This window comes from Mustelus asterias, chromosome 3 (assembly GCF_964213995.1).
Source record: "Mustelus asterias chromosome 3, sMusAst1.hap1.1, whole genome shotgun sequence".
Taxonomy (NCBI): Eukaryota; Metazoa; Chordata; class Chondrichthyes; order Carcharhiniformes; family Triakidae; genus Mustelus; species Mustelus asterias.
In genome coordinates, this window is record NC_135803.1 from 32083920 (window position 1) to 32105668 (window position 21749).

Consider the following 21749-nt stretch of genomic DNA (forward strand, 5'->3'; position numbering starts at 1 on the left):
CAAAACCCCACTTCAGTGGAAGCAGCTGATAACTTAAATTGCCGGCTGCCCCCATTAACTGTGCATGCATGAATGTCAACCTGCCCCCAATCTCATTCCCATGAAGAGCAGCAAATATTGTACTCAGGTTCAGGACTTCTGATTCATGGATATTCCTGCTATTTTCACCATAATCTAGAACCTCTTTGTTCTGGTGAAAATCTGCACCCTAATCTTCAATCCCAGAATCCACATGGAAATAGCATACTTTCCCTTTGCAAATTAAAGTTGTTGATGTATAGCACTGGGCTAAGTACCAATGAGGCTCACTGAAAGCTTCACTCTCCACTGAATTAGAAAGTTGTGGGTTCAAGCCACACTGCAGGATTTGACCAGATATTCCCTTGAGTTTAATACTGAGGGAGCCCTGCACTGTCAGAGGTGCTATATGTTTATTGAGCCATTAAGCTGAGATCCTGTGCAGGTGGATGTGAAGGATCCCCTGGTGCTACTTGAAGACAAATGGCAGAACTTTGTTGCTGCCCTAGATGACACGTATCCCTTAATTAACACCACTAAACACTAAAGCAGATTAACTGGTCATTTACCTCATTGTTATTTGTGGATCTTTTGTGTGCAAATTGGCTGTCATGTTTGTTCACATAACAACACTGATGACACATTAAACAATAACTCACTGTCCGTCCAATACTTTGGGATGGCCTGAAAATGTGAAAGGTGCTATATAAATGTAAGTTCCTTCTTATTCACCATGGATACATTACAGTTTAAGTGTAAGTTTATTTATTGACTTACATTATTTATTTATATAGTGTCACAAGTAGGCTTACATTAACATTGCAATGAAGTTACCGTGAAAATCCCCTAGTTGCCACACTCCGGTGCCTGTTTGGGTACACTGAGGGAGAATTTAGCAGTTGTCCCTCTTTTGGACTGTGGGAGGAAACCGGAGCACCCGGAGGAAACCCACACAGACACGGGGAGAATGTGCAAACTCTGCACAGACAGTGACCCAGGCCAGGAATCGAACTCGGGTCCCTGGCGCTGTGGAGACAGCAATGCCACTGTGCCGCTAAACAGCACGTACAAGGCATAGCAAACCTGCCCCTTGATGCTCCAGGCTTTTCTCACTCTTTTGCACTCAAGAGGACAATTTTGCGAAGTGTGGTTCTGTTTCAGCTGCTCTGTGGTTGTGATGCTGAATATACCACAACAAAGCGACCTAATTCCATGAAGCCGAATTCTGCTACATCTTTCAAGGCCCTTTTCATCTCAATGGACTAAATGAAAGAAAAAAAAAAGGCTTGTATGAAGGTAATGACTGTGGTTTGAAGCTAATTCTGAAACTTGTTATTTAGCATTTGATTGTCTACAATTGATTGCCAGTCAATTATAGTTAGTGACATATCTTGTATGTGGCAACTCATGCAAGTCTCACAGCATGGAGAATTTGAAACCATTTATCATAATATTATCACTGGTTTATTAATTTCTCCACACCAAATCATTTATTTGCTTATTCAAATGGAATTAGTTAGAGTGGCTATTCATATCATGCATAATAATACGATGCTGCAACATAACATTCATGCCAGAAGGTACATGCTATGGAAGAAGCCTCTGGTACAATAAGCCCCACCCTTTTGTATCAATTAACATTAAAGTTCTGCACTGGCAGCAATAAGTAGAGAATAGATTAAATTTTTACTTGTAAGCACGCATTTCACGCCAATAATTTATTTTGGCACACCCACAAGATTTACAGAATCTTCAATGAACACCGATGGCAGCTGGGATTTATTCCTTTAACATAACAGTTCCATAATTTGAAGGAATCTCAAGTTCAGTTGATAATAAGTTACCTCCTCAAAGCAATTTTGGTAACCTACACTTTAAATGTAGTTGGCCATGTCCATTCATGAAGTCCCATTACTGAGGCTGGAGTAAAGATAACAGAAGTAAAAAAAAAGCAGACTGGGAGGCACACACAATAATCCAAATAACCTTTCTGTATGAGCTGTTTCCACTCCTTTTCTCATGCAATTAGTTCCCGTTTTTTAACCTTCCCCTTCTTTGAAAAAGGTTGTTTGCTTGCGGATCATTTCAGGAAAATCTAAGAAGCCAAAACTTTTCTGTGGAAACTTATAAAAATCCCTTTAAATTAATTTATCCTTTTTAACATAGACAAGTTTAATTTTTTGGCAGTGAGTTGGCAGACTTTGAAGTAGAGCACAATGACCAATGATTAATGGTACAAAACAAGATGAAAATCTTTTCTCACTCCCCCGGTTTCTAAGATTTCAGGTTGAAGATTCACATGTTAGGTAAATAAATGTTTGTTGATCATAGATTCATAGAATCCCTACAGTGCAGAAGGAGACCATTTGGCCCATCGATTCTGCATCGACAACAATCCCATCCAGGCCCTATCCCCGTAACCCCCTGACACTAAGGGACAATTTAGCATAGCCAATCAACCTAACCCACACATCTTCGTCAGGGTTAAGGGTGCAGTAAGACATGTGGTCCTTTATGAGGATCTTACTGTCTGACTAACACCAGGTTAAATGCTGAAATTTACCCAAAATTGTGGAGTTTCTCTTCAGACTCATGTGAAATATCTGCATTAAAAAGCTCCTTATTTTTGGCCGTTGTATATTTTTGTAAAGGCAAATAAAAGAAACTTATTTAATTTATGAATCTATTTGAAAGCAGATAGATGTGCTTGTGGTATGGGCAGATTGAATATGATGCGCTACAAGTATTTAAATGTTGCAACGTATAATAATTTTAATTTTACTTAAAGGTCCCTATTATTGTCAGTCATCTTTCAGTCCCAAATTTAGGCTTCAAAATGAGGGAAATGGACTGGCATCTACTTCTAGCACTTGTTATTTCATTGTAACTGGTGGTAACAAAGCAAGTTGGCAGCGATCTTAGTGGCTTGTCCCGCAAGTCGATCAGTGAGACGAGCCCGTAAGATAGGACGAGAGACAAAAATCAGGTTCGTGCCTGGTTTTTCGCCTCTTGCGATCTTACCGGCACTGATTTGCCGGCGGAATTCTGGGCGCGAAGCCGACTTCAATATTCGTAACATTATTTAAATGTCGTAATTAAGTCCCGGATGCTATCATCCGGGCTTACTTGTACTTACCCCTTCATCGGTTGAGGTCCTCACTGGCGAGGATAACATATGGTCCCCATCAATGGGGACCAGGTGTGATGGCCTTGCAGGTGGCACCAGAGGCCATTGAAACTCTGGGTGCTTGGATGTCAGGAATCCAGCAGTGCCAGGGTCAGTGCCAAAGGGGTTGGGTCTGAGGGAATGGGGCCTGAGGGGATGGGGCCTGAGGGGATGGGGCCTGAAGGAGTGGGGCCTGAAAAGGGGCGAAGCCATGATGAGGGGAGGTGAGGGGAGCTCTGCAAGGGAAGAGAGGAATTTTGCAGAGGGAGGTGATCGGTGGGGGTGGCGATCGAGAGTGGAGGTGGCGATGTCCAAGGCAGTGATCTGGGAGGGTGGGTGGAACTCTGCAGGGGCGGTGTTGGGGGGGGGGGGGGGGGTGATGTCCAGGGCGGTGATTGGTTGGCGGCGGGTCTTGATATCCACTGGGGATGGAAGGGGGCAGTGGGGAAGGTGGGTGGGTGACCAGAGATCTTCCAGTACAACGGGAGATTGGAGCACCTGCACAATGGCGCTCCTTGAACTCAACAGCCGGCTTCACCAGCGAGGTTACACTCTGCCCCTCCTCCTACTGGCAACAATTGCATCCAGTCTCTTTTTTCTACTAAGTGCAGTATGATTGCAACTGGGAGCTTACCCAAAAAATCGGTGCGATTCTTCCCTGTTTTCACGCTCGTTTGGCACTTGGTATTTTTTTCACAAAATTCCACCCTTAATCTTTCATGCAAAATGATAAATATTTAATAAATTAATGTTTCCATAAATTTAATTACACTTTGTCCCATGGTTTCCATCTAACAGTTTGTTTTTTTTTGCCATGAAGGGAATTATTAAGCTGGCAAAAGGGACAATTTCCTGAAAATCATTAGAGCTGGAATTCATCCGCAATATTTAATTACATCGTGTCAGGACCACAGTAGTGTTAAATAGAAACACAAAATGAAATCACATCAATCTATATCACAAGAACACTTTTGTGTTATTTAAACTAGAAAATGTGAAGACACATTCACCTGGCAATATGATATGCTACTTTTTTGTGTTTTGTTCTGTCCTTGCATTTATGGATGTATTAAAATGCTGTCTGATATGTCTAGCCTCTTTAAGTGGTTGCATTTCAACACCAAATTCTGTGATAACATTTCATCCAACACAGTTCACCTGCGATGAATGACGATTATGGAAGTGAGCCAAAATGGCTGGTGAGAGGAGGTGGGAGGGTGGGTGGTTCTGTAGTTTGTGCAGCGTTTGTCAGCTTCAGCCATGTTTGGCTCGTCTGAAGGTCGGGCAACTGTGAGGATTTCTTAACGCAGGCAGAATTATTCACTGAGGTTTTCTGTGACCTTTTGATTCGGTCTAATAAGAGTTGTTTTAAGTGGTAAAAAATACTTGGACATCTGTAGTGGCTTTGTATGCAGTAACCAAGGCCCAAGACATGGATATGCCTTTACCTGTCAACAGTAAACAAAGCACAACCGGAGAACTTGGGGCTTGCCGCACACCTTGGTCACACACTAAGCAAACTATCACCAGGTGTGCTTACAGAACAGACCCTCCATCAGCGTCCTGTCATGCATAAGATGTTTATCCAATTTGTCAAGATAATCTTTCCTCAAATAAGTCCGGGAACCCGTTCTCTGAACAACCTAGCATAATGTAATCACACTCCTCCCTTATTTTCTTATAATCTTGTTGTGCGTGCTTTCCCCAGCTTTAGGTTATGGCAAATTGAAAATAATTAAATGACAGTTTGGACACCAATCAACTCCTGTGCGAGTTCCAAAATAGCTAAGAACTTTCAATACGTTTTGCCAAAAATGTTTTCATGCCACTTACTGGTGTAAAGCACAATATACCACATTGGTGGTATATTGTAAGTTCCTTAAATGAAAATGACAGGAAAATCCAGCAACAAATTGTTTGTGACCAATGTATATTCAATTACTAATTTTAATGTGGTTTTAAAATGGTGGGACCTTATGAAGTCAGAGAAAAAACATATTGCACAAATTCATGACCTCCATACTGATAAGTAGCCAGTGAGTAAACACAGATTTCTTTTCCTAATAGCTGGAGCTCTAAGGTAAAGAAAGTCAAGTCTAAGTACACACCCAAAGATAAATATGATTTCATTACCTAATGTGTACATGGTGGCTTATTTGTTACTTTATATGTGAATTAAGATAATTTACATACCACCTATAAATAGCTATTTTGAACTTCATTGTAAAAAAATAGTGAGTGTCATTTGATTGACCTAGTGGATAAAGGCATCACCTGGTGAAATTCTGAGTAGTACAGTCAATAGTGGCCTGGTTCAATTTCTGTCTATATTGAATTAGCTGGTCAGATATTGCAATTGTCCTCAGTACTCTCAGGCTGAGAAGTCAGATTTAAAAAAAAAAATCAACTGAAGTCCCCAGTCTGAAATTTATTCATTGATTCCTGCCAAGCAATCTGTGTTTGTGAACACTGGGTCAGAACAGGACTGGGCTCAGCTGTGATGCCCTCTGCATTTGAATAGCTAGATGACACTCATTGTCTATGCTGACACAAAACTATTGGACGACATACTGGAGAGCTGTTGATGTACATGGAGCTGTGCCTCTGTAAAAGTCAGCATCCTTAATAAAGGGATGAAGGAAGGGGATGAAAAGGAGAGCAAATAGGAAAAAAAAAAGAATTTCAGCAAAACCTTTTCTCTTTTCGTGTTGCAATCTGGTTAGGGACTGTTAACATATAAAAATAAATCCAAGTACCTTGTTTTAACCATTAGAACTGGGTCATAAGATTTCACTTTTTTAGCATGATAAACTTTACTGTTTATAAAAGAATTAAATAAACTAAGCACCATCAACTTAAGATGGTTTATAACTATGCATGTCAGGTTTACTTCCTACTTTCCACAAGAAATCGCTTAGACGACAAATCACACTTAAAATTTTGTACTTTTGTAGGGTCCACCCCTGAGTTCACCACGGTCCTCTGGAGAATTTTCCTCAGCTCTCACTATTATCAGAGGTAAAACTTTCTCTCACCCTCTCCTGACTGTGGAGGCCTCAGTCTCTTGTTATGGTGACTTTTCCAATGCTTCCAAATTAACATTAGAACTAGGAGCAGGAGTAGGCCATTTGGCCCCTCGAGCCTGCTCCGCCATTCAATAAGATCATGGCTGATCTTTTCATGGACTCAGCTCCATTTACCTGCCCGCTCACCATAACCCTTAATTCCTTTATGGTTCAAAAATCTATCTTTGCCTTAAAAGATAACCTACTGCCTACTTTATTTTGCAATGAGACCCTGTAGATTCTCCCACTAGCTTCAGCCAATCTTCCAGTTTCTGTTCCTCACAAAATTCAAACTAAGATTAAGCCTCATCCACTTCCCACGCGGTCAACGTAGGTGTGAGTGTTTCACTCTCCTTACAGTACGGGTCTGTCTAATTCTCATTTATTTTGGCTATCTTTTCTCTAAGCTGCAAACCACACAAGGTCAAAACTGCAACTAATGACCTCTTCCAGCCAACACCTAAATAAATTGAAACCAGTGAGATTTTCTAAGAGCCACCCAGCTCCATGACAACATAGCCTGATCTGGATTGTCCTCAAAGCAACATTTAAAGCAAATCATCTCTCAATTACAATTTCTCCATCTAAGTAAGCCCACCTGCTCTTTTATAGCTCTATCTTTTCTATTCTGACTCTATTAAACAAACATGGCTTGGGTCACTGTCTGTGTGGAGTTTGCACATTCTCCTCGTGTCTGCGTGGGTTTCCTCCGGGTGCTCCGGTTTCCTCCCACAGTCCAAAGTTGTGCGGGTTAGGTTGATTGGCCATGCTAAAAATTGCCCTTAGTGTCCTGAGATGCGTAGGTTAGAGGGATTAGTGGGTAAATATGCAGGGATATGGGGGTAGGGCCTGGGTGGGATTTTGGTTGGTGCAGACTCGATGGGCCGAATGGCCTCTTTCTGTAATGTAGGGTTTCTATGATTTCTATGATGGGTAACCTTTAGAACTGCCACTCTTTGGATTTTCTAGCAAGCACTAATTCCCAGCATTTTAAATAACTTACCCTGACAACAATAGTCTTCCAAGAACTAAACATTGTCTCTAAAATATTAACATGAAATGTGAAATAGATATTCACAACAATAGTTAGACAGTAAATTCACTTGAATGTGATAGCGTTGCAATGAAAGTGAGAGAAGGACGTTTTGGTATTTTCCTCCTTTTAAAGCAGAATAAATTCTTCTAACCATTTCATGAAAAATCTCCATGCTTCATGCTTACATACAGGACCCTGAGGGTGGGATTTTCCAGCCGTGCTCGTCCCAAAGCTGGAAAATCCTGCCCGAGGTCAATGGATTTTTGCATGGTCTCCCCCCCGCCACCCCCCCCCCCCCCCCCCGCCGCCCCCGCCGCCTGCTACACTTCCTGTGGCGGGCTAGTGGGAGGGGAAACTTCCCTCCCTAAAGTGGAAATTTCCTTTTCTGCATCTTCACAAACTTCAAAATAATCCTATACCATTCCCTAGCCACTTGAATTCTATCTTGCAGAGCTGCCAAGTTGACTTTGTTCCATGTTACGCATTAATGTTTGAGAATGTATTCTGCACATTGTCAAAAATAAAAAGAAACAATTACTAACACCAGGGGTTGCTTAATATTTGACAATAAACTTTTCTCCAGCCTTTAGACTTGACCTGCCATGTTTTCAACAGCAGCCCAGAAGAATTAAAAATAAATCTTTGTAACGACGTTTCCTTTTGGAACTGGGAATCGGTGGTAAAAGTGATTGGGGCATGCGTTGAATAGGAACAGCAGACAGGTAGCGCAAATCATGCCAATCTCTTTCTTCAATCATTCATTTTGTTAAAGCAGGTGGTTTTAGCAATCTGGTCACACTTCGTAACGTGTTCATATTGCAAACATCACTTGCTTCAGCGACATTAATGAATTGAGGAAAAGGACTGAAATTCAGAATGATTGGTTGCAAAATGCATGTGCTAACTGTTCTGTAAAAATAAACAGTCACTTTGCCAGTGCATCAGTTTCAAGCAAAAGGGGAACTAATTGATATTTAGTAGTGTGTGGTGTAAGTCACCACTGGAATCTGAGAAAGTATTACTGTTAGTTATGGGCCAAGTGAATATTTGTCTTGTTTTCTAATCTGTTTTAGATCCTATAATCTTATCATAATTGGTTGAAAACCCCCGGCAGTAAAGCATTAAAAAGGAAGTCTTGGCTGCAATGCCATGGAGAATTGAACTATTGCAAAGGACTATGATTAACTTCCATAATTTTATTTGTTTATTTTTGTTTCGGATAATAGTTGCATTAAAAAAATTGAGTACCGATGACCTCATGGGAACATGTTTTAAGAAATTTATTCTATAGAAGGAACTGATTTAACATTTATCAATATAATGAATGGTAGCCCAGTGTTGGACCAACCACACATTTCGGTGTTAACATTGCCAAAATATTTTCAAGGCTGAAAGATGTTCAATGGTGTTGCAGGAAAAAGGGCAAACAGAAAACTTGGTTATCACAAAGCTTTTGGGTGGAATTTTCCGGTCATTCATGCCGGTGGGATTTTCTGGGCCCGCTGCAGTGAACGGAGATTTGGCTGAGCGCCAAATTCTCCGTCCTCGTTGGCAGCGGCTACGGGGCATGACCGGTCGATAAAATTGTCCAGTTCAGTCTCTCGTCAAAGGAATATGGGAACAGGAGCAGACCTTCAGCCCCTGAAGCCTATTCTGCATTAAATGATATCATGGTTGATCTGGGCCACAACTCAGTTTAGCTGCCTTTGCTCCATATTCTTTGATGTCCTTACCAAACAAAAATCTGTCGATTTCAGTCCAGAAAATTGCAATTGGCACAACACCCACAGCTTTTGGAGGAGAAGATCCAAATTTCCACTTTCTTCATTTCTGATTTCACTCCTAAATAGTCTAGTTCTATTTTTAAGATTTTGTTTCCTTGTTCAGCATTGCTGCAACAGAGGAAATAGTTTCTCCATATCTACACTGTTGAATCTCTTTGTAAAGTTCAATATTTTGATTAGTTTGCGAACAACTTTCTAAGTGCAAAGGAATACAAGCTATCTTCATGCAACCTTTCCTCATAGTTTCATCCTTGAAGTCTATCATTCTGGTGAATCTACAAGATACACTTTCCAAAACCAATATCTTCCCAGTGACCTGGTACCCAAAACTGAATTGTAAAAGAAAATCAGACTTGTGAGGGTTTTCGGAAGGAGTAAGCACTGAACAAGTTGTGACCCTGAGCTTTTTGTTAGAGCTGCTGTTCTGCAAAATCCACTCTTTTTGGATTCTGAGGATGACGTTAGATCACAAGCATCCTTGTCAAAACTAATTGTTATTGCCGGCAAAGAGGGAAAATTATTTGAGACTTGAAACTGCATTAGAGCACGACCTCTTGTATGTCTGTGCGAATGCGTTGAAAACTTCTGCAGTTTGTTGAAATATAATAAAATATTCACCCTTTCACCCTATTCAATATTAACCTTTGCTAGATTGCAGTTTAATATTGATCTGGCTAGTCTATAGTTTAATTATCTTAGTTTTGTTTTTCCACGGTTGGAATTGTGAAAAAAGAGATGCATAAATCCAAGTTTTATTTATCATTGGGGCTCTTCTTCAAGAGTTTGTCACCAATTATAGAAAAAGAAAACAAGAACAGAACAAACCTGTGCTGAAGTTAATTAGCATATAATGAAGGTGCAAGGCCTATGTCCATGACTAGATAGAAATTGGGGGTGGGGTGTGGGGGGGATGAGGGGCAGGGGGGACATGGAGGCTCCATGATTGGATGGATTTCCTGGTAGTTCCAGCTTTTGGGTTATATCCTCAGGGGATTAGGTTATTTTCTGTTTTGAAGGATGAAGGCAGACATCAGACTGTGTATCAGAGTTTGCGAGGAAGGTGTTAAAGGAATGGGTCAGACCTGCTCTCCAAGGATTAATGGAATAATGTAATTCTCAGTTGTTCCTTGTAAATTGGTGCATGTATTAAGTCTCATTTCAGCTTAAATAAAAATTGGGACTGTTACCAATATGGAGTCAGCTTCAAACTATTGAATAGACAGTCCAAAGGGAATTACATTTATTACAGAATATAGCATCCAGATGGGTTCTAATGAAGGCTCTGTACAACTGAAGCATACCTTCCCTCTCATTATATTCGAGCCCCCTTGAGATAAAGGATAACATTCCATTAACCTTTTTAATTAATATTTGTACCTGTGTACTAGCTTTCTGAGATTGTGTGCGCATGTTGTGCACCTAAATTCCTTTGGTCCTCCACAGTTCCAGGCTCTTGTCATTAAGAAATTATTCCTATTTTCTTTCCCAGATCCAAAGTGAATGATCTGACTTTCCCAGAGTCAACTCTATAGTTTTTCCCATTTGCTTATTCTGTTCATGTCACTTTGTAATTTTCTGGCAAGGATTTTACAATCCCTCCCGCCTGGCAGGATTTTATAATCACGGGGGCGGCATAGTGGTTAGCATTGCTGCCTCACAGCCCCAGGGATCCAGGTTCATTCCAGCCTTGGGTGACTGCCTATGTGGAGTCTGCACGTTCTCCCCATGTTGGTGTGGGTTTCCTCCGGGTGCTCTGGTTTCCTCCCACAGTCAAAAGATATGCAAGTTAGGGAATTGGCCGTGCTAGATTGCATCTTAATGCTCTGTTGGAGAGTCAATGCAGACTCGACTGGGCTGAATGGCCTCCTTCTGGACTGTAGGGATTCGATGACAAGCTTCTGTGACAAGTCCCACTGAACTGAATGGAGATTTAAATGGCTCGTTGCCCAAAAATCTACTGTGTCATGTGCAAATTCAAATATAAAAGTCTTAATTCCTTTATACAGCTTATTAATATGCATAGTGTAAAGCTGAGAATCTAAAGGCAGATCCTCGGCTAACACATTGTTCATATCCTGCCAATCAGTGAATTAATTCGTCATCCTGACTCTCTTCAGCCTCCCTCCCCAGCCAATTACTGACCCATTTCACCAGATTGTCTCCAGTGCTGTGTACGTTCACTTTTGCTAATGATCTCTGCTGTAGAACATTATGAAATATGTTTTCGGAGTCCACATAAATAACATCCACAGACTCTCCTTTACCCACCATGTTAGTGGCATCTTCGAAAGGATCAACTAGATTAGAAATGCATGATTTCCCCTTCAGAAATCTATGATCAGCTGATACTTGTCCAAGAGCTCTGTCACCCTATCATTGATTATAGGTCCCAGTAACGTCCCTGCCATTAATATTAAACAAACAAATTGGAAGTAACCAGGTTTCATCCTCCCATCCACATTAAATAATAGATTGACATTAGGAAAAGTTAGACCTAGTAGCACAAATCTTGAATCTAGTAGTCCTTAGAAAGTTATAACTACACATTCACAACTGTTTCTTTATTACCTCAACAGGCACCAGAGACTAGTTTTTCTCAAGTCCCATTATTTTCTCCATTAATGGTGCAGAAGTTACTGGAATCAATCATCAAAGGCTCTCACTGGTCAGCAGTCAGTGTCTTACTGGTCAGCAGTGGTTTAAGATGGCAGCTCACCTTCTCCTGGACAATTAGCAATGGGCAATAAATGCTGGCCTAGCCAGCGACGCCCACATCCCATGAAGTAATTTTTAAAAACACTATGATTTTGCACACTGGATTATGGGTGAAGTAATTTAAATTCTAATGGGTAAACACTTTAATAACCTTCTTGTGGAACAGAATATCAGCTTCAATTTCCACTCTCCAAGCTGGATTTTACCATGGGCCTCTGGATCCCAAATGTGGATCCTAAACCTGCCCGTGCTGGAAGCACATCTCCCTGCACAACATTCCAGAGGCTGTCTCCGAGTTGACCACCTCCGAGTTTGCCATCATGTTAAGGACATTGGGTTTGCTCTCAATACTTACTGCTTAGTCAGAAGGTTGGCAGCTATGGAGCCTCAGCAATCCCACCAGGATGGAGAGCACTGTTGAGACAGATCGAGAACCGCCCACATAGAGAGAGTCATAGAGCCATAGAGTCACAAAGTTCAAAAAAGGCCCTTCGAGTCTGCACTGACAATATCTATCACTAAAGGCGTAATTGGAGCCATTCATGAAATTAAAAAACTGAGGCGAATCGAAGCTAGTAAGATCACTCAGAGCGGAGGGGAGACCCCTCAAGGGATTCAGTTGGAGCATGAGTCACACTTTCATTCTCTTGTCATTGGGCTATGTAACTTCTGGTTCCCCAGCCTGCCTCAGGATGTCTGTCTCCATTGACATTGCTGGTCAGGCAACAAAGTCACCCCTAAATAGTGCTTTTATCACCTTTGTTGGCTGCTTGCCTCACTAATGTGGGCATCTGATCTGGTGCCCACACAGAAGATGTTCCCCTGGTGGTCGGAATGCATTCTGACTTGGCTCCCTTACTTTCCTGCCTCTTGCCTCTAACCTCATCTTCTTGGGATCTGGAGAATCCAGTCCATTGGGCTATGTAACTTCTGGTTACTGGAAAGTACCTGTGTACTCTGCCTTGCCACATTTTACTGTTGATTGGATGCGGCATTGGGTTCTGTCAGTGTGAGGAGTTCATGCTTTGTTTGAAAACACCCATCAGGCTGATTGATGTAGGGTTACCAACTGTGATTGTGTGCATTCCTGGAGATTTCAGGTCATGACATGCACCCACATTCCAGCCATTAGTCGGTCAATGCATCCACCATTGTGATCCACAGCTTCTTCCCTGCTACCATCAGACTTTTGAATGGATCTACTTCTTATTAAGTTGATCTTTCTCTACACCCTAACTATGACTGTAACACTCCATTCTGCACTCTCTCCTTTTCTTCTCTATGTACGGCATGCTTTGTCTGTATAGTGCGCAAAAAACAATACTTTTCATTGTATACTAATACATATGACAATAATAAATCAAATCAAATCCTGAGCCAATTGGAAAGCAAGTCTCATGACCCAATCGAATGATGCTTAACTGTCTGCCAAACAGATTTTTTCCCCCATTTTCAATGTATTTCTATCTGATAAAGAGAAATGTTCAAAGAAAATGACAAAAAAATAACATGCCATTCATTTATCTCCAGATTTACACATAGCAGCGTCCCAGAGACTGGTCTTCAATTCCTGGAGACTCCAGGCCAAACCTGGAGAGTTGGCATCTCTAGATTGATGGCTTCAGATGTTAAAGAAAATTGGACTCAAAGAGAAATATTGAAGTTAGTTTTTTACAATTATGATAAACTACAAATTTAGCAAACAATATAGTATCAGCATATTGTACTAAAACACCTTATGCCTTTTGTTTAGTTGAAATAGTTGGATGATTTTTTTTGCTCTTCGAATATACGTTCCGAGTTGATGTAAGATGGAGTAGAGCTGCTTTCTTTTATTTATTAATGTCACAAGTAGCCTTACATTAACACTGCAATGAAGTTACTTTGAAAATCCCCTAGTCGCCACACTCCGGCACCTGATTTGGTACACTGAGGAAGAATTTAGCATGGCCAATGCACCCAACCAGCATGTCTTTGGACTGTGGGAAGAAATCGGAGCACCCAGAGGAAACCCTCACAGACATGGGGGAGAATGTGCAGACTCCGCACAGGCAGTCACCCAAGGCCGATATTGTACCTGGATCTCTGGGGCTGTGAGGCAACAGTGCTAACCACTTTGCCACCCTGACTGAAATGCAAAATAAGATATTCAGTATGACGGTTCAACTTATGACTTTGTAAATTACTCCACCATGCAACCGTTCCTCTGGAATCAACAGAATAAATAAAAAAATAATTTCATTTTCATTTGAGTGTTCAATTGTTAGATCATTATTTGCAATTGCAGTAAGAATAGAAAAAGAATTACTCCACCAAAGGTTAGTGAAGTTTGTGAAAATGAAATCAGGTTTTCAAACAAGTTGAGGGGGATAAACAGAAGTATGGGTGTCGTAATTACAGTGGTGAGGTGGAATTTTTCTGCTCGACGGATCATCTTGTGGGTTGAACTCAGAAACAAAAAGAGGGGCAATCACATTACTCGGAGGAAACTATAGACCCCCAAAGAATCAGAAGAAGATTGAAGGGCAAATATGTAGGAAATTGCTGAATTACTGAAACAATAGGGCAGTAATGGTAGGGGATTTCAACTACCCTAATATTATCCAGAATTAAGTCTGTTTAAAAGGTATAGATGGCAGAGAATTCTTAACACGCAATCAGGAGATTTTTTTTAGCTGTATCAAGGGAAGGGACAGATCTCGAATTAGACGTAGGGAATGAAGCTGGGAGAATCTCTTGGTGGTAGTGATCATAAGTCAGATAGAAGAACAAAGATATTTGATTTGACTTGTTATTGTCACATATATTGGGATACAGTGAAAAGTATTGTTTCTTGTGCACTATACAGGCAAAACATGCCCTTCACAGAGTACATAGGAAAGAAGAAAAGGATAGGGTGCAGGATATAGTGTTGCAATTACAGATAGGCTGAAGAGAAAGATCAACTTAATATATGATAGGACCATTTGAAAGCCTAATGACAGCAGGGAGGAGCTGTTCTTGAGTTGGTTGGTACGTGTTTTCAGACTCTTTTTCTCAACAGAAGAAGATGGAAGAGACTATGTCCGGGGTGCGTGGGGTCCTTGAATATGTTGGCTGCTTTCCTGAGGCAGCGGGAAGTGTGGACAGAGTCAATGGTTGGGAAGCTGGTTTGTGAGATCGACTGGGCTGCTTTCACAACCCTTTCTCATTTCTTGCCAGCTTGGCCCACCTGCCCAGGGAGAAAATCCCATGGGCACTGCCCAGCCGTGCCCCCGATCACCGGGGAACTTCAATGGCCTCTGGTCCAAAGATGTGCGGGTTAGGTTGATTGGCCAGGTTAAAAATTGCCCCTTAGAATCCTAAAATACGTAGGTTAGAGGGATTAGCGGGTAAATATGTGGGGGTAGGGCTGGGTGGGATTGTGGTCGGTGCAGACTCGATGGGCCGAATGGCCTCCTTCTGCACTGTAGGGTTTCTATGATTTCTATGATTTCTATGGTCCCACCAGAAAGGCTATCACATCTGGTCCCCATTGGTGGGGACCATCTATGACTCTTGCTGGTGAGGACCTCGACCAGCGAGGGGGCTAAAGTAAGTGAGCCCAGACGGTAACATTTGGGACTCATTAATGACATGTTAATCTTGGCCAGCAGGATCGCGAGAGGTGAGAAACTGGGTGATTTTTCATCTCTCGCTCTACCTTACTGGCTCGTCATGCCGATCAACCGACGTGACGAGCTGGTAAGATCACGATTAAACTCTCTCTCAACCTGTCCTGCCACCTTCAATGAACTATGCACATATACACCCAGGTCCCTCTGCTTCCGCATCCCCTTTAGAATTGTATTGTATCTCTTCCAAAATGAATCACTTCACTTTCTCAGCACTGAACATGAACTGCCACCTGTCTGTCCATTCCACTAACTTGTCCATGCCCTTTTTGAAGTTCTGCACTATGCTCTATACTCATAGTTCACAATACTTCCTTTTTATTGTCTGCAAACTTGAAAATTTGCTTTGTAAATAAACCTCTATGTCATTAATATATATTAGGAAAAGCGTGGATCCCAATACTGATTCCTGGGGAACTCCAGTACAAACATTCCTCCAGCCCAAAACACTTCCATTAACCACTACTCTCTGTTTCCTGTCACTCGAGTGTGTTTAATATTCATATTGCTACTGTCCCTTTTATTTTATGAGCTATAAGTCTGCTCACAGGTGTGTTGTGTGGCACTGTATCAGATGTCTTTTGGAAGTCCATGTACATCACATCAACAGCATTGCCCTCATCAATCCTCTCTGTTACTCTTCAAAAAGCTCCAACATAATTTTCCCTTAAGAAATTCATTTTGGCTTTCCTTAATTTACCAGCATTTGTCCATATGACTATTAATTTTAAGAAGTCTCAAAACACCAGGTTAAAGTCCAACAGGTTTATTTGGTATCACAAGCTTTCGGAGCGCTGCTCCTTCATCAGATGACTCACCCCAGTCCAACGCCGGCATCTCCACGTCATGACTATTAATTTTGTCCTGAATGATTGATTGTTTCCAGAAGTCCACCCTCCACCCCCCCCAATGGAAGTTAAACTTTATGACCTGCAATTTCAGGGTTTATCATTACATTCTTTTATTAACAAGGGTGTAACATTTACAATTCTCCAGTTCTCTGGTACCAACCTGGAGTCTAAGGAAGATGGAAAAATTATGGCCAGTGGTCCTCCAATTTCCACTCTCGCTTCCCTCAGTATCCTTCATTGCATCTCATCCAGTTCTGGTGTCTTATCAAATTTAAGCACCAATGGCTTATCCAATACTAGCTCCTTATCAATTTTAAACTCTTCCAGTGTATGAATTAATTACTTCCTCTTTCACCTTGGCTTGGGTAGCATCTTCTTCCTTGGAAAAGACAGGTACAAATTATTCATTTGCTACTCGGCTATACCCTCTGCCTCCCCTTTTTGGTCCCCTATAGGCCCTACTCCTCTTTTTATCACTCTTGTATTATTTATATGCCAAGAGAAGACTTTGGGAATCTTTTTTATGTTGACTGCCAGTCTCTTTTCGTAGCCCCTCTTTGCTTTTCATTGTTTTTTTAACGTCCTCTCTGAGACTTATATCATCAGGTTCTCAATTATATTTTCTGACATCTGTCATATGCTCACTTTTTCTTCTTTCTCTGAGTTATTTACTCTACTTTTCCCTTTCAAGAGAATGTATCTTGACTGTACCGGAACTGCCTCTTCTCTGAAGTTAGCCCATTTTCTGCTGCCGTTTTTCCTGATAATCTTTGACTCTAATTTATTTAGTCCACATTTGGTCTCACCCCATTGAAGTTGGCTCTCCCCCATTTAATTAATCTCACTCCAGATTGTTCTTTGTTCTTTTCCATTTGCTGCACCTTATGATACAATGATCATTGTCTGCTAAATTTTCTCACACTGACACTTCATCCAGTTGGCCCATTTCATTCCCAAGAACCAAATCTATCAGTGCTTGCTTTCTCGTTAGACTGGAAGCATACTGCTGAAGAATATTTTCCTGAACACAGTCTAGGAACTCTTGCCTCTTCCTGCCTTTTACAGTACCACTGTCCCAATCTATACTCAGATAAGTAAAATCCCCCATTACGGGCGGCACGGTAGCACAGTGGTTAGCACTGCTGCTTCACAGCTCCAGGGTCCCGGGTTCGATTCCCGGCTCGGGTCACTGTCTGTGTGGAGTTTGCACATTCTCCTCGTGTCTGCGTGGGTTTGCTCCGGTTTCCTCCCACAGTCCAAAGATGTGCGGGTTAGGTTGATTGGCCAGGTTAAAAATTGCCCCTTAGAGTCCTGGGATGCGTTGGTTAGAGGGATTAGCGGGTAAAATATGTGGGGTGGGATTGTGGTCGGTGCAGACTCGATGGGCCGAATGGCCTCCTTCTGCACTGTAGGGTTTCTATGATAACTATTATTATGGGGTGGTGGTAACATAGTGATTTTATCATTGGACCAGAAACTAAGAGTAATACTCTGGGAACCCAGGTTCGAATCTCACCACGGCAGATGGTGAAATTTGAATTCCATTAAAAAAAAATCTGGAATTAAAGTCTAATGATGACCAAGAAATCAGTTGTCAATTATCATAAAAACCCATCTGGTCCACTAATGTCTGCAGTCCTTACCTGGTCTGGCTTACATGTGAATCCAGATCCAGGGCAATATGGTTGACTCTAGCAAGCCACTCAGTTCAAGGGCAACTAGAAATGGACAATAAATGGCAGCCCAGTCAGCGACACACATCCCATGAAAGAATAAAGAAAGAAATTTCAACTTCCTCATCATCCTTCCCACTAATTGGTAGCCAAGCAATGTCATTGCATCTTTTTTTGCTCCTTAGCTCCAGCCAAGTAGATTCCTTGGCCCCTCAAGGACATCCTCTTTTACCACCAGAACTACAATGTAGTCAATGCTGCCATCCCTCCCCATTTTCTTTCCTTCTTATCTTTTGTTGTCTGTTTCGTCACCCTTTGCTGCTCTTCTTATCTTTCCCATTCATCAGAATGAGTGGTGTTATTTTGCATTGTTTTTCTTTTAGTTTTATGTTGTCTCTTTTTCCCTGTTTAGGTACAAATGGTTTTGGTATCACATTAAATTCTTCTTGAACACCTTCCATGGATCTTCTGGCAACTCCCAGCAATTTCTGCACATGGTAAGCATTATTGTTCCCTTTTCTTGAAACGTCTTGCCAAGAAACAAATTCCAGGTATTGGCATCCCTATTAATCAGTAACTTATTTATGTGACCATTCTACATGCATGAATTTAGACATTAGGATTTATATTACATGCATGAATTTAGACATAAGAATTTTAGACAATAAGAATCTAGAGGGCTAATAACTTATTTCAATCCCAATTTCACTTGACATCTGTTCACTTGCTCTTTCTGACAGGGATCATTTGATGGCAATCAGATGCAGGAACCTGGACTGATACTTCCTCTTTCTACCAGTCTGTAATTACTCAGGCCAATCATTGTGCTTTCACCACATACCTGGCAGGAAGGTATTCATATGGGAAATGATAAACAGGAAGGGACAGAGAGTACAAATCCAAGAGTAAAACAGCATTCAAGGCTAGAGGTTACAAAAATAATAAAAGAACAAAGCTTAAAGGCTCTGTGTCTGAAAGCACATTGCTCTGGAAATAAAACAGATGAGGTAATAGTGCAAATAAAAATAAATAATTATGCTGTGATGCCATTACAGAGACATGCACCAAAAACCTCCGACCTTGGGATACTCCAGTGCTGCTGCAGTGAATACAGTTTTGGCTGAGCACCAAATTCTCCATTCCCACTGGCAGCGGGGCGGCCATGGATGAGATCAGAGAATCCCACCCACGGCTGCAGGACCTGGATAAGTTGGGACCTGGATGTTGAAGGATGTGTGATGTTTAGGAAGGACAGGAATCTCGGAAAAGGTGAAGGGGTGGCTCTGTTAATTAATGATGTTGTTAGAGAGGGATGACCTAATTTCAGGAAACCCGATGACCTTGCATATTCACCAGTCAAAGTGCACATTGAAAGTCTGGTTAGAAATATCATTATTTAATGTATTTCAAACTCTATTTAAAATTCCTAATCAGGCTTTTAGAAGCCATTTGAAAGTATTTGTGAGTACCATATCCAGAATCCCATCATGTTTTATCCTGATCACATTGGAAGTTTAGGTTGGATAGCAGAGTAAAACCAACTGAAATGTCAATGAAATGAAGGAATTGAAGTTGAAGCTGTAAAATAGTGATTGATGATGAAGTATTTGACGGGTCAAGAATTTTCATATTTGGTGTCTAACTATTTTACTCCTGCAAAATGTTCTTGATTTGAAAGAAGTGGTTAATTTAAATTAAATCTTGCCTTCAGAAGTTTACTTCTCTGTAAATTATAACATACAATGCAAGCATTACTTCTGAATATAGATATATCCCAAAATAATTCCATGGGATCTTCACTTCAGAGCTGTACTGTAAAGGATTTGTACTTCCCTAACCTGCAACGTTATCCAGCTCAGTTGACTTGTTCACCAACAGTACAGCCATGCTGATTTTCGAAAGCGATAAGGACTGTATAGATGTTGAGACTTTCAGATTCAAATGTTACCAAAGTCTAATCCCAGCAAACATGTTTCCCATACATTTGTGTTCATTCTGAGATGTACAAGCAGGTTTAATTCCGTAAAATCTATCTCCACTTACCAATAAATTATATTTTGGAAACTTGAGAAAAGAATCTGAAATATTAATAAATTCAAAGTCATGGGCCGGAATTTTACCGGCCCGTCCGCCATGGGAATTGGAGCGGGCAAGGAACGGACCACAGAAAGGCTTTGGGACGAGCGAGGCCTACGGTGTCCAGTCTGGCTGCATACACATAGACCATCTAAAATTTGAGTTCCTTCAGTTCAGACATACAGTCTGCCAGCTCCCTGCAAATGTGTATTGAAATTTGCAAAGTAGGCCTATCCCCATCATTTTCTCATAAGGGTGATGGAGCTGCAGGCAAAGGTAAAGAGAGTAAACCCTTAGACAGGTGTTACAAATCTCCACAGAACAACTTATCAAATGAAACTGATTTCTCAATTCTTTATTCAAAAATGTGAGACTTGGAAAGTGTACAAATGTCACACCAAGAAGCTGAAATACTTCCACTAGAGCTGCCTTCGGCAGCTTCTGAAGATCAGAATACAAAGCAAAATGCCAGACACTGAAGTGCTCATCCAAGTTGGCATGCCAAGTATCCGTACTATATAAGACTGTCATTGCTGAGGTGGGCTGGCCATACAGCCAGAATACATGACACTTGTTACCAAAGTGAATCTTCTATAGAGAGTTTGAAACCTGGAGTATGCTGTGATAATGGCCAAAGGCAGCATATACAAGGAGGCTCTGGAGGCTTCACTTCGGAGTTTGGATATGAACTGGGAGAAGCTCGCCCTGGATTGCTGAACTTGGCACAAGCAAACTAAAAACAATGTGACCTCCTGCGATAGCAAGGACAGAGACAGAGAGAAAATAATCGAGAGGAAATTTGGGAACAGAAACTAGTCCAAAATGTCATTGAATGTGGTAGCCTGTCTTTTTGCAGCAGAATCTTTTATCATGGCAGTGTGGACAGAGGAAGCCAGTTGGCAACAGAGCGGGAGAGGTGGCTTTGGTGACCAGGACCTCCAGATCCTGGTGAAGGAGGTTCTGAGATGGCGGGAAATCATTTACCCGAGTGGCCAGTGGAATCCACCCACAGTGATCAAACAGATATGGTCGTAAGTGCAGCAGGGGAACATACATGATCTTGGATACGGTGCTGTGCTCCAGCAAGGTGAATTGTTTGGAATAAGCACACGTTGTTCCCTTTGACGGACAACATCTGAATGCTGCAGCTCTGGTGGCAGACTTGGCACATACCTCTTCTACAGCAGGGACGCTTTTACATCCCTGTAGGTTCACAAAGCTATGGGTTGAAATGTGAATGGCTACTGTGATGCAGAGTTTTGTCCCTGACAATAGGTTAACACCACTCAGTGTGTTGTATTTGTGGGACGTCAGGACCCACAATGCCAGGGAAATGACCAGGTCTGGGAGAGGGATTTGTGAGGCTGAGGGTGACTCGAAAGGTAGAGGAGGTCACCATGGAGGTAATGAGGGTGCCCTCCCAACTTATCGCCAGAGATGGAGAATCACCTGTAACAGATGCCAAAGGCTGTGGTAGAGACACTTTGGAATATGTTGTCAATGGTGGAGGTAGTCTTGTTAGTCGATGAAGCAGATGGGGACATTGGTATGATGGGGAATGCAAAGATTGGGTTGCATGACAAGGGCACTGCAGTTATGGTTAAAGACAGTGGCATACATCTGAACATGCTTTCACAAGGTCAAACGCTAAATATAATGACCTCCTTTTGTGTTTCACACAGGTCCCTGTGGCATTCTCCCATCCTCCCTCG

At 41.6% G+C, this 21749-nt stretch overlaps 1 long non-coding RNA gene across 1 annotated transcript in view; it reads left to right on the forward strand.

The window, feature by feature from the left end:
* LOC144483380 (uncharacterized) overlaps nucleotides 1-13638 on the forward strand; it is a 61568-nt gene extending 47930 nt beyond the window's left edge. Inside the window, exon 3 of the long non-coding RNA XR_013495993.1 lies at nucleotides 13315-13638. This is a non-coding gene — a long non-coding RNA (uncharacterized LOC144483380). The remainder of the gene's footprint in view (nucleotides 1-13314) is intronic.
* The last annotated feature ends 8111 nt before the right edge of the window (nucleotides 13639-21749 follow it).